Source organism: Ambystoma mexicanum, chromosome 11, assembly GCF_040938575.1.
Source record: "Ambystoma mexicanum isolate Mex_15411 chromosome 11, UKY_AmexF1_1, whole genome shotgun sequence".
Classification (NCBI taxonomy): domain Eukaryota; kingdom Metazoa; phylum Chordata; class Amphibia; order Caudata; family Ambystomatidae; genus Ambystoma; species Ambystoma mexicanum.
This window is the reverse complement of record NC_090934.1, coordinates 803,745,916-803,761,864: the sequence shown is the minus strand read 5'-3', so window position 1 is coordinate 803,761,864 and position 15,949 is coordinate 803,745,916.

The following is a 15,949-nucleotide window of genomic DNA, read 5'->3' as shown; positions in this document are numbered from 1 at the left end:
GCATGCAATTAATGCTTCAGGATGTCTAACCGATCAATTGCCATGTAGAAGTTGGCGTGATTCAGGATCTCTGACATTCTTTGCAGCCTTATCAAAGCTAAAGAGATTTCAGGACTGATAGGTTTGGATTAATAGATGCATGCAGAGGTAAGAGACACTGCATTATAGAACCAGCGGTCCGGACCCGGACTTGCACCATACGGTGGCAAGCACAGGAGTAGCGATGAATTGCTGACATGAATGGAAGGTTAAAAAGGAGGTAATCTGGTATTTTGGTTATTGGAGACAGAGCACTGAGTGGGCTTCAACATTGTCAGTCCCATATTACAAACCAGGATATCTGTGCAGACTTTGGCATGCTTGGTGCAGGATATATAATGTGATCAGTGATACTTAAACTGCAATGTTTCCTAGTAGAGCTTGACCACCAAAGGGTCAGTGTTGTATTGCTTTGCTGTAGAAGCTTATTGTTATTTGGCCTTGGGCAATAGAGCAGAAAGGGCAATAGATATGGTATTATATGTTTAAAATATCTGGATCAGCTGGGCTCGCAAGGATCTAGTTATCTCCAAGAGTGTGGCACTGAGATAGCGTGACCCACATGGCTCTAGCGAAATTCAGAATAATGACTGAGGGTTAAGAGTGGTGGCTTTAGAGAGTGGCTGGGACAAGAGGAGGAATATGCATTCATACAATTGGGATCTGGATGGGAAGGGTATTGGGAGGATTGTCATAAGAAGTTGTTCAACTATTCTATGTGGGTAGCAAAACAATTCAAAGGTTACTATTGGCTATTCAAGCTCACAGTAAATATGGGCTGGTATAGACAGTAGGATGTGATATATTTGCATGCACAACATCATGTTTATTTGAAAGAATTGATATGATTGGCTGACAATGTACGTGATATCTTAGAATGTAAGTGGTTTGCAACAATGGAGAAAGCAACCAAAGGTTATTGCTTATGCCAACAGGCATGGTGTTCGATTTGTTATGGTACGGGAATCACACCTGACAGGAACCCAGAGTGCTAAATTTGCAGTAAGATGGGGCCAAAGAATCTTAAAACTGAGAATGGCTTGTAGAAATATTTACTTTTCTGAGACTGAGATTAGATGGAGATTATGATATACCCACAGTAGTCTCACTAAGTGTAGGCATGAACCCCACAGTTGCAGCATTATATAAGATCCTGTGTGAGTATCATCCAATTGTATCAAAGAATTTGGTCGAAGAAGGTTGGAGGTGAATTAACCAGAATTACCCAAAGTAGCTATAGGTGGAGGAACAAATGGCAGAAACTATTCAAAATATCTGGTTAGTGCAGCTAAAAATGCATGAACACTATATTTCATACAGCTGAAAATGGTCTTCATTCTGCTTTTCATGAAAAGATGGGATTTTTGACAAAACCAAGAATTGTGGACCTCCTATGGGGGACACACGTGATTAGCGGCATCTCTTCTATGATTGCCCACCTCCTTCTGAAAGAATTTGGTCCGTTTTTAGTAACATCATCAAAAGTTATGTTCCTCTGTTGTGGGGAACAATGTAATGGGTAACTTAGCGACAATGTCCATTTAGTAAACTTAATTCAAATGGTTTAGAATAATGGTTGCTGCCAGTGTTTGGGTGATAACCTCTAACTGGTAGGACAGTAGTGATCCCATATATAGAGAAAAATGTGAAGGTCATTTTTACACAACACTCACTGCTGGAAACCATTGGCTTTAACTCCCAGGCATGTTTTGTGCCTCTTGGAGGGAATTTAATGATTACTTAGAAAGATCTTTTCACATGAATGGAGTGTGTAGACCTTTGAGAGCTCTACATTGGTATGAGGTGCATGCCCTCAGTGTGCCCCCAATAATGTTCTGTTAGAAAAACTATTAATTAACAATACACGTAGAGTGAATTTCCATTTAACAACATTCTTTCCCTCTCATTCACACTGACTTTTACTGTTACCCTTCTTGTTCCCATGCTCTGTTTCTATAGATCTTACACTCTTTTAGATAGTTTTATTATTACTTTTAACAACACTAGATAAAACGTATTTTTAAGTACTATCTAGCACAATTGTTTGTTTAGTCATAATTTGTAAGCATTATTTTCCAGAACCACTGCTCTTGGCCTCACTCCGTCCATCATCCGGACCTCAGGCTCCTCCCCACACATCGACACGCATCTCAAGCGACGGAGTGTTTGGGGGTTACCTGTAACAAGTCGCAACAGCTTGCCTGCAGCACAAATGGCCAGCCAAGACCAAATTGCCCGAGATCCCACGAGAAGACGACCTCTTGTGAGACCAATGCACATGCAAGCCGGGCCAGCCTATTTAAGGCCATGCCCCACTAAAGCATGTGCCAGTAATTCACAGATGTGTTCAATGACTACCTATGAATGCCAGCTGATCTGGACCCCGCTCCTGCACACTCACCTCCTGAAAAAAAAGAAGAACGACGTTAAGGACTATTTTGTGTCAGGAGATCTATCTCTTGGTATTTGTTGTTCTTATTTTCACTGCGTTTCTCACCTGGATCATTTGAATTATTCCCTCATTCCAGACTCTGTTGGGCCGCTCCCCCCACCCCCACCTTCCAAGCTTGGTGGTATTTTCGCCACTTAGATATTGAACTATAAGGAAGAGAAAGGAAAGGTTAGTGTTTTCATTTTGGATGCATGGACACAAGTGAACCTTCCATTGAACCTACATACAAGCATGGACACAAGTGAACTTTCAGTTCACCTATAAACAAGCCATAAAGAACAGAGTGATGCTGGAAGTGGAGTGAAGTAACTACCACTTTATAGAAGACTTAAGACTGTGGAAGGTCCTCACTGATGCGGGTCAGAGTGGGGAAGCGACTGGAGATCATCCACAGTAGAGTTATACATCTGACCCTATGCAGGTACCATAAAGTTCATGGGATGGAAAAAGATGAACTAATCTGACCTATTCCCCACAGGGTCTCCGAACCCTGCCCAGGTCGCAGTCCAGATTTCCTCCCGCCCTAAAGGATCATCATTCAAACATCCACTTCTTTACGTTGCTCCCTTTGCAACTCTTTCCATTCAGCTGGTGGGGAACGGCGCAAGGTAGGGAGGACCTCAGCAGCCTGATTGTGATGTCTCTGTGAGCCACACAAACCATTTTGCCCAAATTGACCGAAAAAAACGTAACCGAATGGTACATTTGGCCGAGTTCAGCCCGTACCATTTGTTCGGATCTGAAAATACTGAACATGAGGAGCTGGGATTGTGGGGGTGTCCACCGCTCCCCATGTTCGGTATTATGGCTTTCAGGGTTTGAAGGGGTGTCCCCCGCTTCCTTGACATTGGCAGCGGGGGACCCAAAAAGAAAATGAAAAGGGGACCCTGCAGCATCAGAACCGACCCGGGTTAGAGGGATGGAACTGACACCGCAGGGGTATAGGAGAAGCGGCAGTAGCCAGAGAAAAGGTAAGTAAGTGGGCAGTTGGGTTGGGGGTTTGGTCTATGGCCAAATTTGTTTTGTTATACTGAAGTACAAACCGAATTGCGGAGAAATCAAATATGATTTCTATGTGATGCGATGTAGAAGTGTTGGATTATTTATGACTAGTATGTTCAAACTCGAACACCTGGAGTAAAAAAAGAGTACGTTATTATCACGTATACTACTAGAAGTAAAATACCTTATTTCAGACTAGAAGGTATAAGTGCACCGAGTAACAGTAGAGAATCCATTTTCACAGAATTTTCTGGGAATGCATGAAACAACCTTGCTTCCAGCAGAATTGGTGGAGAGAGAAAGAGTGTGTGTACACAAAGTAGATTAGGAAAGACACAGATGATCAAAGACAGTGGGAAAGTTGTGCTGATGATGGAGACCCTGTAAAGACTTTGGGCCTCATCAGGAGTTGGGCAGAACGGTATAAATGCGGCAGTAACGCTATTACCACCGCATTATCGCTCCACCCAATCCCGAGTTTGGGAGAAACCAGAGCATTCACCTCCAACTCTAAGCTGGAGGTGAATGCACTGAGTTTCTGTTAATTTTTGGCTCAATTATTGCCACACAATTACAGCCAAGTTCATTGTGCCAAAAATGCCCCATTGAGTCCCATGGACAAAAGAAATGGGGATTTATGGCGGTACCGTGACTTGTGATCCAGCGCAAATAGCGTCTTACCAAATGGGGTTACGCTAATTGCATTGGGTGGTGTCCCGGCAGATACCTCCCACTCCTGATACGACCCTTTGTGTTGGGAATAGGCAGGTTGGTAGACAGAATAGACCTGATGGTCCATGGTTCTCATCAAATTCGATTTTTTAATGTCATCTAGCAACTATCCATTGGTGCGTTTATTGATAATCTTCGGTTAGGCCTTCGCCAACTCCTTTTCAAACATGTCTCAATCTAATTGGAATGTTTCAGAAGTGCAAATGAATTGTACACAAAGGCTTTCGGTTACTGCTATGCTTTATGAAATTGTGCTGGGCTGAAATATATACATCTATGTTTCCCTATTGTCCTTTCTGTAAGAAAAGGTTGGTTACAAAAAGTGTATTCCCAGGACTAACAAGAAAAACCTATGAGTGCATCTCTAACTTTATTCAGACATATGCTGCCAATGAGTGCATTTTAATTAAAGCTGCCTACCATAAAAATGCCCATTTTCCACCCATCTGCAACAAAGTTGCTAGATCAGAACTCCCTGGCAGGATTATTTATGTAACTATCAATACACGTTGGCACATTTATGCGGACCCGGGCCTTTAATAAGTGTAGCACATCTAAAATTAGAGACACAGCAGAAAACAGTGAAAGAAAAGTTTAGTTAATGTGACTGGGAAGATCTTTTTTTCATGTTCAGAGCTTCCATTTCATAATTTAGGCTTTTAGACAAATGCCCCTGTAATATAAATCATTGCAGGCGAGTTCCTGTAAGTAAATGAAAGAGCATTATTTTAAAGGAAGGACACATACGATTCATAATCTGTTGGTCATGATGCATTGCAGTTGCACAGCCAACATCATCATCTGTTATGTAAATAGCAGCTAGAATTTGTTTTGGGAACTTCCAGGAATTATTCTAAATTATGCATGACATAAAGGGATAGGCTGAATTCAAATGTAAGCACAGTAGATGGCATAAATAATCTTGACTGCCACTTGGTGTGCTACTTTTTCCAATACAATGATCCACATATTAGTAATTCGGTCTCGGCGAACTTCCAAAAAAGCACTCCACCTCCAATGCATGCCTCTTGCCCCACGGCTAATTGCTGTTGGGTACCTTACAGATTCGGTGGGCTTGTGGAGGGGCTATAGCCACGTGCCTTTGGAGCATGCCACATTTTCAGTTGGTTTGCAGTGCAGAGTTTCTGGTTCCACAGCAGTGATCATGGTGCCTCCAGCTGCATTACACATGGTAGAAGGGTATGGGAGGTGGACCAGAAGCATCCCTGTTCCCAGAAACACCTGCAACATGAAAAGGATGGCCAATTCCGCACTGAGAAGATATGGAGAGAGTGAGCAGCAGCCGGCTGGTACACCGACACGTTTGGCAATACTCGGCAGCGCACAACTTAGATTGTTAAGAAAACAACTTGAAGATGCAGAGGACCGAGGGCGGATGAAGGTGTGGCACTGTGGACGGTGATGGACAATGGTCCAGAGGACTGGAGCAGGGGTACCATGGAGGTGAGTGCTGCAGTGCAGCTCCTCTGCCACGGCTGGTCGTGTCATTGAGGTTGTGTTCGGTAGACTGGCATGGGGCTTGCCGGACGTTCTGCTACTCTGTGCCTCACAGATGGCTACTTGTTGTGCCTGCTTATTGGGGGCCATGATCGCCCTTCCAGTGGGCGACAGTGCGCAAGTCTTGCTGTGACAGTCAAGAGATCTTTAATGTGACCTTGCGTGTTGCAGATTACCGACTGTCCTTCTGAATATCAATTCTGAACTCTGCCGTTGAGTGTTTGGTGTGGGTGATCAGATGGTGTTCCCGAACTTCGTCATGCGCTGTGCTTGTTAGATTTTCTTTAACTACTCCACAGTGGCTCTGAAAGCAGCCAGTATTTATTCATTATGTGGAAGGCCTACCATAAGATTTTCTTTGTATATTTGTCGAATTATTGACATTTTTAATGGGCTCCCCTCTTTGTTCTAATTTTTCTGGTTAGAGGTGGCCTGTTTTTGTCTTGCTACTTCATGCTTTGCTTGGCTCTTAGATCTGCTCTGATACAGATCATCATTTAATTTCTTTCAGTATGGATTTTTTTGTCTTTATTTATTTAATTATTTATGTATTGGGTTTTTATAATGTGCCTATACACAATGTTTGTTTATGTTTATGTTTATTTATTTATAGAGCGCACCGGGCCGTTAAGCAACTGGGCGCTAGAAAGAAGTAGAATCTTAGGTTACAAGTACATAGGTATTATACATTTCTTAAGTTACAGAGTCAGATATATAGCATTTCTTATGTTACATTGTCATAAAGCTTACAAATCGGTTATGTTACAGTTTCAGATCTTTTTACATTAAATATACAGAATATTCAGAATATTCAGATGTTGAGGATTTAGCAGTCATTGGTATGAAGCCAGAGTTTGACATTAGCTTTGAAAACATGGAAGGAAGGAGTGGCTCTAAGTGAGTCTAGGATAGAGTTCCAAAGATGAGCGGCAAGAACTGTTTGAAGTTGGGGATCTTGATCGTATTTGATTGAGCCTTTCTGATGGGTCATTCAGAGGTGTGCTTTGTGAATTTCTCTACGAGGTATGCAGGTGGTTTATTATTCAAGCAGTTGTGTGTAATATTCAAAGTTTTGAATTTGATGTGGTCATTGATGGCCAACCAGTTGGGGGTTCTTCTTTGGTCAGATATGTGTTGCCCTTTAGGAATGCCTAATGCTGTCCTAAGGGCATTGTTTTTCAGGGTTTGGAGTTTGTTAGTGTTGTGTTTACTGGTGCCTAGGTATAGTGTGTTGCAGTAGTCTCGTTTGGAAAGGATGAGGGCTTGCGCTATGGTAGTACAGCTGTCTGTGGATAGGTATGGTTTGCAAGCGTGAATAAGTTTGCAGGTGTAGCTGGTTGCTGAGGCTGTAGCATTTACTTGCTTGTCGAGGGTGAGAGCTGAGTCTAAGTAGAATCCTAAGTTTTAACTTCCTTGGCTACCTTAATTTTAATGCCATCGATAGTGATGGAATTGTATAAATGGGGTAGTTTGTTGAGTTTACTAGTGGACTCGATGATTAAGAGCTCGCTCTTATCGTCGTTAAGACGTAGGCCATGTGTGGCCATCAAAGTTTGGATGATTTGGTAGACTTTATTGATGAGGCTGGTGTCATTGTCATAGTCTCCTTGGATTGGGATTAGAATCTGGTCGTCGTCGGCGTAATTGGTATATGAGACCCCTAGTTTGTCCAGGATGTCAAACAGAGGCTTTGTAAAAATATTATACAAAGTAGGGAAAACGCATGAGCCTTGGGGGACTCTGCGGGTGATGGGAACTGGATCCACTGCTGAAGTAGGTGAGAAGACTCTTATGGGTCTCTTATCCAAAAAGGAGTTTATCCATGCCATGGCTTTTGTAGAGAAATTAGCAGCCGATTTGAGGTGGTTACAGAGGACCTTGTGGTCTACCAAGTCGAATGCGGCTGATAGGTCTAGGAGTAGGAGAATAGAAATGTCTCCTCTGTCTTTACGGTCATCTAGTTGATTTTTTAGATCAAAGAGAGCCGTTTCCGTTCCATGTCTCGGTCTAAATCCTGATTGTCTTGTCCGTAGTAGGTTGTTAATCTCCAAGTAAAATTGGATCTGTAGATATGCAGCTTTATCTAAGATTTTGAAGAGGAACGGGACAGTTGTTATGGGTCTATAGGTGGTTGGGACATTAGGGTCCAGGTTAGCTTTTTTTAGGAGAGGTAATATCCAAGCATCTTTAAGGTTGGTCGGCATGGAACAGGCTTTAAATGATGCGTTGATGAATGATGTGGCGAAAGGGGCTAGTTCATGTGCAGCCTCTTTGATAATAGGGGCTGTGCAGGTGTCACCAAGGCAATGCAGCGGTTTAAGAGACATAATGATGTTCTTAGTTTCCACGATGGAAATGGCTCTAAAGCTGAATTGGTTAAGAGGTTTGGTTTGGTTGGCAGCAAGTTCCTGAAGGATGGTTTCTTGCGTGGCTAGGGCAATGTTATGGAGGGAGTTTTTTTTGGCTGCTATTTTATCTTGTAACATTGTGATTTTGTTACATAAGGCATTTTGAATGTTTGTGCACCATGCTTTGTCTTTGGTGCAGGAATCTATGGCAGCAATTGGGGATTCTAGTTCTCTCAGGATGGAGAAGATTTCCTTGGTATTAGAATTCGCTTTTTTGATTCTGTCGTTAAAGGTCTCTTGTTTTGCCTGAATTATTTGTTTTTTGTAACTGTTGGTAAGGTCAGTAAGGAGGTTTTTGTTGTGGGGAGAAGGGTTTTTTCTCCAGCAAGCTTCTACATGTTGTTTTTCTTTGCGTAGGGCTTTTAGCGATGGGGTGAACCAGGTATTGAGATGGGCAGGAGGTTTAGATTTGGTGAGCATCAGAGGTGCAATGGCGTCTATCGCTGAGTTGATGGTGTTGTTGTACAGGTCGGCTAGATCATTAGGGTTGGTGATCAAGCTAGAGTGTTTAGTGATGGGTTGGATCAGCGGGAGGAGGTTGATTAGTGTTCTATTTTTTTTGCATCAGGTGAGGGCAGGAGGAGCATGCAGTTTAGTAGATTTAGGTTGAGGAAGATCTGAAATGGTCAATGAGATCAGGTGGTGATCAGTCCATATGCAGGTTTCAATAGCCATTATGAGGGAGACACAGTTGAAGTCTGCGACCCAGTCCAGTGTGCGGCCTTTCAAATGCGTGGGGCCATTGTTACGTATGGTGAGGCCTGCTTCCAGGATAGTATTGGCTATGACTGAGGCATCAGTATCTTTTGGGTCATTATAGCCTAGGTTGAAATCGCCTAATAGAATGATTTGTGTTCTTGGTTTAACATTAGTATTTAGGAGGGTAGTTAGGTCTTCTTCAAATGTGCCTAGTGGGTCGGGGGGTCTATAGATAAGGTGCACCGTGATAGTCCGTGAGGCGGAGATTTCTAATTTTAAGGAGAGTAGTTCAGCTGACGGTATAGAAATGCTATCTATTTCTTTGATGGTAAGGTTGGCCCTGCAGATAAAAGCTATGCCACCTCCTTTGGAGGTTTATCTGTCTTTCCTAAAGATGGTAAAGTTCAAGGGTATAGCTAACATTAGGGCAGGGCCAGCAGCTTTGTGCAGCCAGGTTTCAGTAACTGCTAGGAAGTCGAGTTGGTTGCCAGTAATGATGTCAGCAATTTCAGAGGCGGGGCTATTAGAGATCTCGCGTTAATAAGGCCTCCCTTGAAATTATGTGTTACTTTGGGACTTGCGCTAATGTGGACCTTGTTGGCAAGGTTTCAGGCCTACCCTTAATCAAGGCATCTTTGATAAGGGGAGTTTTAGGTGGGTTGTTCAGTATTGGTGAATGTGTGGTGATGCTTCTATGGGGAGATTGAATAGATAGAGGGCTCTGAAGGGGGTAAGAGGGCCTCTTAGGAGTCCAGGTGTGGCACAGGAGTCTTGAACCCAGTCTTGTATTCCTCATGGTCACTGAGCAAGGTTGGTTGGGCGTAGGTCTAGTGGCGAAATGTTCTAGCCACAGCACAGGTGAGTTCAAGTAGGGATTGTTTGTGGGGTGAGTCAGCGTGTTGGCAGGGTGCGTCATGAGGAGAGTAGGTGTCATGGCAGGTGTATGTTGAGTGGTGGGGCTACGTATGTTGGTGATGGCTATGGTGGTGAGTCGGGGAAGGAGCCAGGTTGTGTTATAAGTTAGGAGGGGCAGGCACATAATGACTTGCGGCTAGGTTTAGGTTGTACTTTTAGGTAATTACAGGGTGCAGGTGGTTGCAAATATGAGGCAGCACAATGCCTAGGTGTGGGCAACACAATAGCTAAGTATGGGCAACACAATGGCTATGTATGGCTAACACAATAGCTAAATATGGGCAACACAATAGCTAAGTATGAGCAACACAATAGCTAAGTATGGGCAACACAATAGCTAAGTAGGGCAGTACAATAGCTAAGTAGGGCAACACAATAGCTAGGTAGGGCAACACAATAGCTAAATATGGGCAACACAATAGCTAAGTATGGGCAACACAATAGCTAAGTATGGGCACCACAATGGTTAGGTATGGCCAGTGCAATAGCTAAGTAAGGGCAACACAATAGCTAAGATGGGCAACACAATAGCTAAGTAGGGCAACACAATATCTAAGTAGGGCAACACAATAGCTAAGCAGGGCAGCACAACAGCTAAGTAGGGCAACACAATAGCTAAGTAGGGCAACACAATAGTTAAGTAGGGCAGCACAATAGCTAAGTAGGGCAACACAATAGCTAAGTAGGGCAGCACAATAGCTAAGTAGTGCCACACAATAGCTTATTAGGGCAACACAATAGCTAAGTAGGGCAGCACAATAGCTAAGTAGGGCAACACAATAGCTAAGTAGGGCAGCATATAGCTAAGTAGGGCAACACAGTAGCTAAGTAGGGCAGCACAATAGCTAAGTAGGGCAACACAATAGCTAAGTAGGGCAACACAAGAGCTAAGTAGGACAGCACAATAACTAAGTAGAGCAACACAATAGCTAAGTTGGGCAACACAATAGCTAGGTATGACTAACACAATGGTTATGAATGGGCAATACTTTGGCTAAGAATGGGCAATACATTGGCTAAGAATGGGCAATACATTGGCTAAGTGTAGGCAACACAATGGGTAGCACATGGTGCTATACATGTTAATTATGGGCAGCCCAATGGTTAAATATGGGCGACCCAGATGGCTAAAGTGTGGGCAACAAGGGCTATACAAGGGCTACAAGTGTGGGCAACAAGGGCTATAAAAATGCTACAAGGGCTATACATGTCAAGCTATTTGTCTGGCCAGTTCACTGATAACACTGTTCAGTGTGTAGCATGTGCATGAGCGCAAGGTGTGGTGGTAGGCTCACCATAGAGTAGAATCACAATAGAAGGCGCTATAGGTTTGGGCGCCAGTAATGGCAAGAGTCAGCGGCCGAGTGCAGGTCTGAGGAGAGTTGCCTTAGAGCAGCCTTGGTATTAGGTGGCGCTCAATAGGTGGAGGGCGATGGCGCAACAGCCAGTCAGTGTTCCGAAGTGACTTCTAGACCTTGTAGTGGGTGGTCAACATAGAATGTACTAGGTGCCTCGTGGTTTTCGGATGGTAGAGTACGCAGAGTAGTTGATTATCGAAAAATGCTACAAGTGTGAAACTTTTCTTTCGAAGTTAAGTGGTATGTTGTGGACGGTAGTGTGAACACACAGACATTGAGTTTCCACTTGTTCGCGCGGCGGCTACAATGCTTACCATTTATCATGGGAGGAGCAGGACATCAGCTGCTCCTACCTTTGCGGATCAGTAGAGCGCCTGCTCCACGGGTATAGAAGAAAGGCGACGTTAGGCTGAAGAGCTGGGTCGTGAAGATGGTCAGGTAGAGGGCGCAGGTAGGGGTGCTGTGGGAGGTTTTCAGACAGCGATTTTGGGCGATGGCGACAGGAAGACTGGACATGCACGGGACAAGTAGCTTTCCCTGGGGCGTGCTCCTTAGGGCAGTGGGCCGGTTTACGCCTCGCCAGCGTAGGATTGGCTGAATTAAGCAGCCAGCAGCCAATCCAAAGTAGAAGCCTGAGTAGAAGAGGGGCTACTGGAGCTGGAATACGGCGAACATGGCAAGGTCGGCCATGTTTGAGTAGGCAAGGCCTTGTGGGGAGTAATGGACTCCTGTGCTGGGATACTCACAGCCAGATGGAATCATAAGGAAAAAGGGCACGGGAATGATTCCTTTCACATGAGAGTGAGCGCGATCAAATACGGCACAATCCTTGTGTGGGTGGCGGATTGTGTATATGGATCCTAGGTTCATATGAAATATCTCATTTCCTTACCTCAGAGCCTGGGTAAGCTGTGAGGTGGGGGCCACTGCTCCAGCAGTGAAGGGGAGCTCCTGCTCCATCGGAATTTGCAGCGATCAAGGCAAGGGTGGGGGAACAGGGATGACAAAACAGAAACGGTTCTACTAGGCCTTGTGACATTTGGATCGTGCAAGTGCAGTAATAGAAGTGCAAGGGAAGTGGGGGGACTGCCGGAGGGTTAAGCGACTACCCAGGGAGGCCAGGTGGACAGAGCCCAGGAAGAAGAGAGTGCAGGGGCAGAAGGTCCACGTGCTAAGAGCGAGGAATAGGCTGGAAGGGCAAAGGGGGTGCAGCAGCAAGTCTAGTGGAGGGGGAGGGATCCCAAAAGAGCAAGTGCAGGTTGGGGGCAGGGGTTCAGAGGAGACCAAGTGCAGGGGTAGACTGGTAGGGGAGGGCCTAGTGCCCTGTAAGAATCTGAAGGAACCAGGCAGCCATTCAAGAGGCAGAGGGGGGAATTAGCAGGGGAGGAGGAGAGGGAAAGAGGAAGAGAAAAGGAGAGTTTTGAGAAACTTCTGGAACTTAAGGCGATCTGGTTCAAGTCTGTGAGGGGCAGGGTGGCTATTCCAGAGGGAGGTACCTGTGGAGATGTACCCCCAACTCTCTGCTTGGAGAAGCATCTGATCTGCAGAGTGTTGGAGCTAGAATACCAAAGGGCTCTAGCAGGGCTGTATCTGGGGAGAGAGTGTTGGTCCAAGGCCCTATAAAGCCTTGTGGATGATGCAGAGGGTTTTGAACTTGATCCTCGCAGCAACCGGGAGCCAGTGGAGAGATATTAGGGCTGGAGAGATGCTATCCCTGGGCTTGAGGCCAAGGATAAGTCTTGCAGTCCTATTCTGGATTTGTTGAAGGGCCGAAGGGAGGGTTTAGGTGTCATGATGCCTACCCCCAGGCATCTGGCCAAGCCCATCAGCCCCGGGAGCCGGCATCTAGACATTTAGTAAAACCTCAGCAGTCACGGCTAGGGGCTATCTGGGTTCAGTCCTGGCGCCTTAGGCGCCAGGCTCATAGTAGAAATCAGTCCTGGCTCCTAAGGCGCCAGGCTCATAGTCATTACTTACCTCAGGCAGACCATGCTGCAAATGACTCCAATCCAACATGAAGCCTGAAAGGGACTATTTTTCTACAGGGACTATTTTTTATTCGGGTGTGGTTCTAGGGACTTCTTACCTGGGACTACTTATGAGGCTATTTAAACCACGCCCGACCAGCAACACATGCTCTGCGTTATTCTGCATCCAGCAGGGTAACGCTCACCGTGCCTGCAGCCTGCATCCAGTCTTCTGCCACGCCCGCCTTGAATCCGGAGCTCCTAAAACAAAGAACAAGAAAGGGACAAGGTTAGAAAACGAACTTATTTCTATTCCACACCTGATTCTGGATCCATCTCGTCTCCGGACCTGTAAAGAACTTCATTTCTGCACGCGCCGCACCTCCAGCTGCAGCGCCGCGCCATACTCACCAGTCTTCACAGCATCCTTCGGGTCGGCGCTGCCTCCATCATTTCTTCGCCGAACTTGGGCACCTAGGAGACAAAAGAAAACCACAAGGTGAGCCGAGGGAACCAACAAATATAATTCTTACCACCATAGACTTACCTGATTTACCACCGGAGGCATCCTTTTGTGACTCTCCATATTTTCACGTGCCGCATCTGTAAAGAGAGACAAAACAACACGTTTTCCACGTGCAACATTTACCGGACAGCGCCGGGTAATACAGACTCTTATCAGAGCGCCACCAGCTGCCACAAGAGCATCTTTTCACGAGCCAGCTGCAAGACAAGAAACGAAGGGGGGAACAAGAGTGAACATCGGACATATTGAACTCTATGAACTTAATACTTACTGGTCCTCACCAGGAACCTCAGAGTCAATACTCTCCGGAACTCTCCCGAGCCTTCAAACCAGTGAAGTAACTGGAATTGACGCGCCCCTGCAAGTCCACGCAGGATGGAGAGCTCAACTTTCAAGAATATAAGGTGAGATTGCTGTGAGGGCATTTCGGAGGTGATTAGGTGGGGAGGACTGTGGGGGTGATATCACTTGAATCCACAAGTGGCTAAATCCATCTCTTCACTTGCAGGAGAATATTTCTACGGGTTCAGCAGACAAGATTAGGAGGGTAGATCCAGTCAGTCATCGCTGCACTACGCATCACGTGGGTGGAGACCGCAGCTGTCCGGGTCCGACCGACGCCCCTGTGGGAGCCAGGTGAGCGTAACATTAGGTAGGTTGAGGGAGAGGCTGTTACAGTAGTCCAGCCTGGAGAGTACCAGAGCTCTGGAAACATTGAGTTTCTGGGGAAAGGTGAGGAAAGGAAGAATGCTTCTGAGGAGGTGAAGCTGAAAGTGATCCTCCCTGCCAAGGTACGTGATGTGAGGAGAGAAGGAGAGAGAAGAGTCAAATTTGACACCAAGGTTTTTTGCCTCACTGGAGGGGAGGGGAGAGGGCCCTTGGAGGGTGGCCAGAATGTAGGAGGAGAAGGGATCTAAAGTCCCAATGAGAAGCATTAAGGCAGAGATTGTTAACAGCACACCATGTCTGAATAGCAGACAGACAGTCAGGTGTGAGAGAGGAGGAGGCAGAGGATGGAAGCTTGAAGGAGAGTTGAGTGTCGTCCGCATAACACTGGAAGTTAGGAGAGAAGGCAGGGACGTCATTTAGGGGTCACCAGAGGTCGCAACTGTGACCTCTGAGGTCTCCCTTGCGACCTCTGTCTTAAAGAAATTGAAAAAAAAACGTTTTTGGTAATGCAAGCTGCTGGGCTGTGGCCAGCACCATGTGGCTCTTTACTTCTGGAGTGGCTGGCTTTCTTGTTCAGGCCCCTTTAAACAAAAGAAGAAAAAGAAGAACAGGAGTACCACAAGTCTAACACTTTCAGCACTGACCCTAAATAAGAAAGAATAGGAATACCAAATAATGTGTCTTTCTGGAATTCTATACAATAATTGCTAGACTCATCAAAGGTTTATTTCAGGCACACTTCGGGGGGTGAGTCACTGATTTAGTCTGTTCTTAAATGCCGCAAGTCAGTCTTTCATCCTTCTGAGGTCGATAAATGAGTACCAACAAAGATCGTGTTCCATCGCTTCCTGCGATATCACTTCGGGGCGGGGTCAAATGACATCACTTCCTGTGCTGTCATCAGGGAGTCAAGGGTCACGTGATGTCACTTCCGCTACCCTTGGCATTTTGGTGAAATGACGTCCCTGAGAGAAGGCAGTTCTATCATTCTGTTGTATCCTGTTATTACTTCTCTCCATTTCATGAAGTGTACCATCCCATTCATTTTCTAAAGTGCCTTGGTGCAAGGCACTGTGGAAACAAATAAATGCAATACAATACAATACAAACTGGTCAAATGCTGACTGGCCACCTGATTAAGGTATGGAAGATAGAGCCAGAGGATATGGAAAGTGAGTGATCCAGCATGGTATCCCTTGATTGGTCTAATCTTCACAGGATCCAGTAGGTCAGAGCTTCATATGAGGTGCGTGAACTTTCCTGCCATACTCACTGCAAGAGTATCCATTTTGTTCATATATTTTTGTTCTGCTATTAAAAATCTCTTTTCTTTAATGCATATTTGGGTGGAGGGAGAGAAACAAAGGTCCTCATGGGAAGAGATAGCTCGTGTTTTCTGGATCCTGCATTGCAATACATTGAGGTACATACACGATTGCTGCTGAAAACCGCTTAATTCATTAATAGGTTAAATGAAGAGACATTGCACACACTGTTGCCTGGGAGCCACCACTTCCATCACCCACTTGCACAGTCATTACATTGCTTGAAAGTGTCGGGAGTGGCTGCCAGTGTTTCCCAGAAAACAGCGCGGCTTGACACGTCTCTTGGTCCTTTCGTCTAGTGATTTTCGGCGTCCTCGGCATTCAGCGTTCAGCATGTCA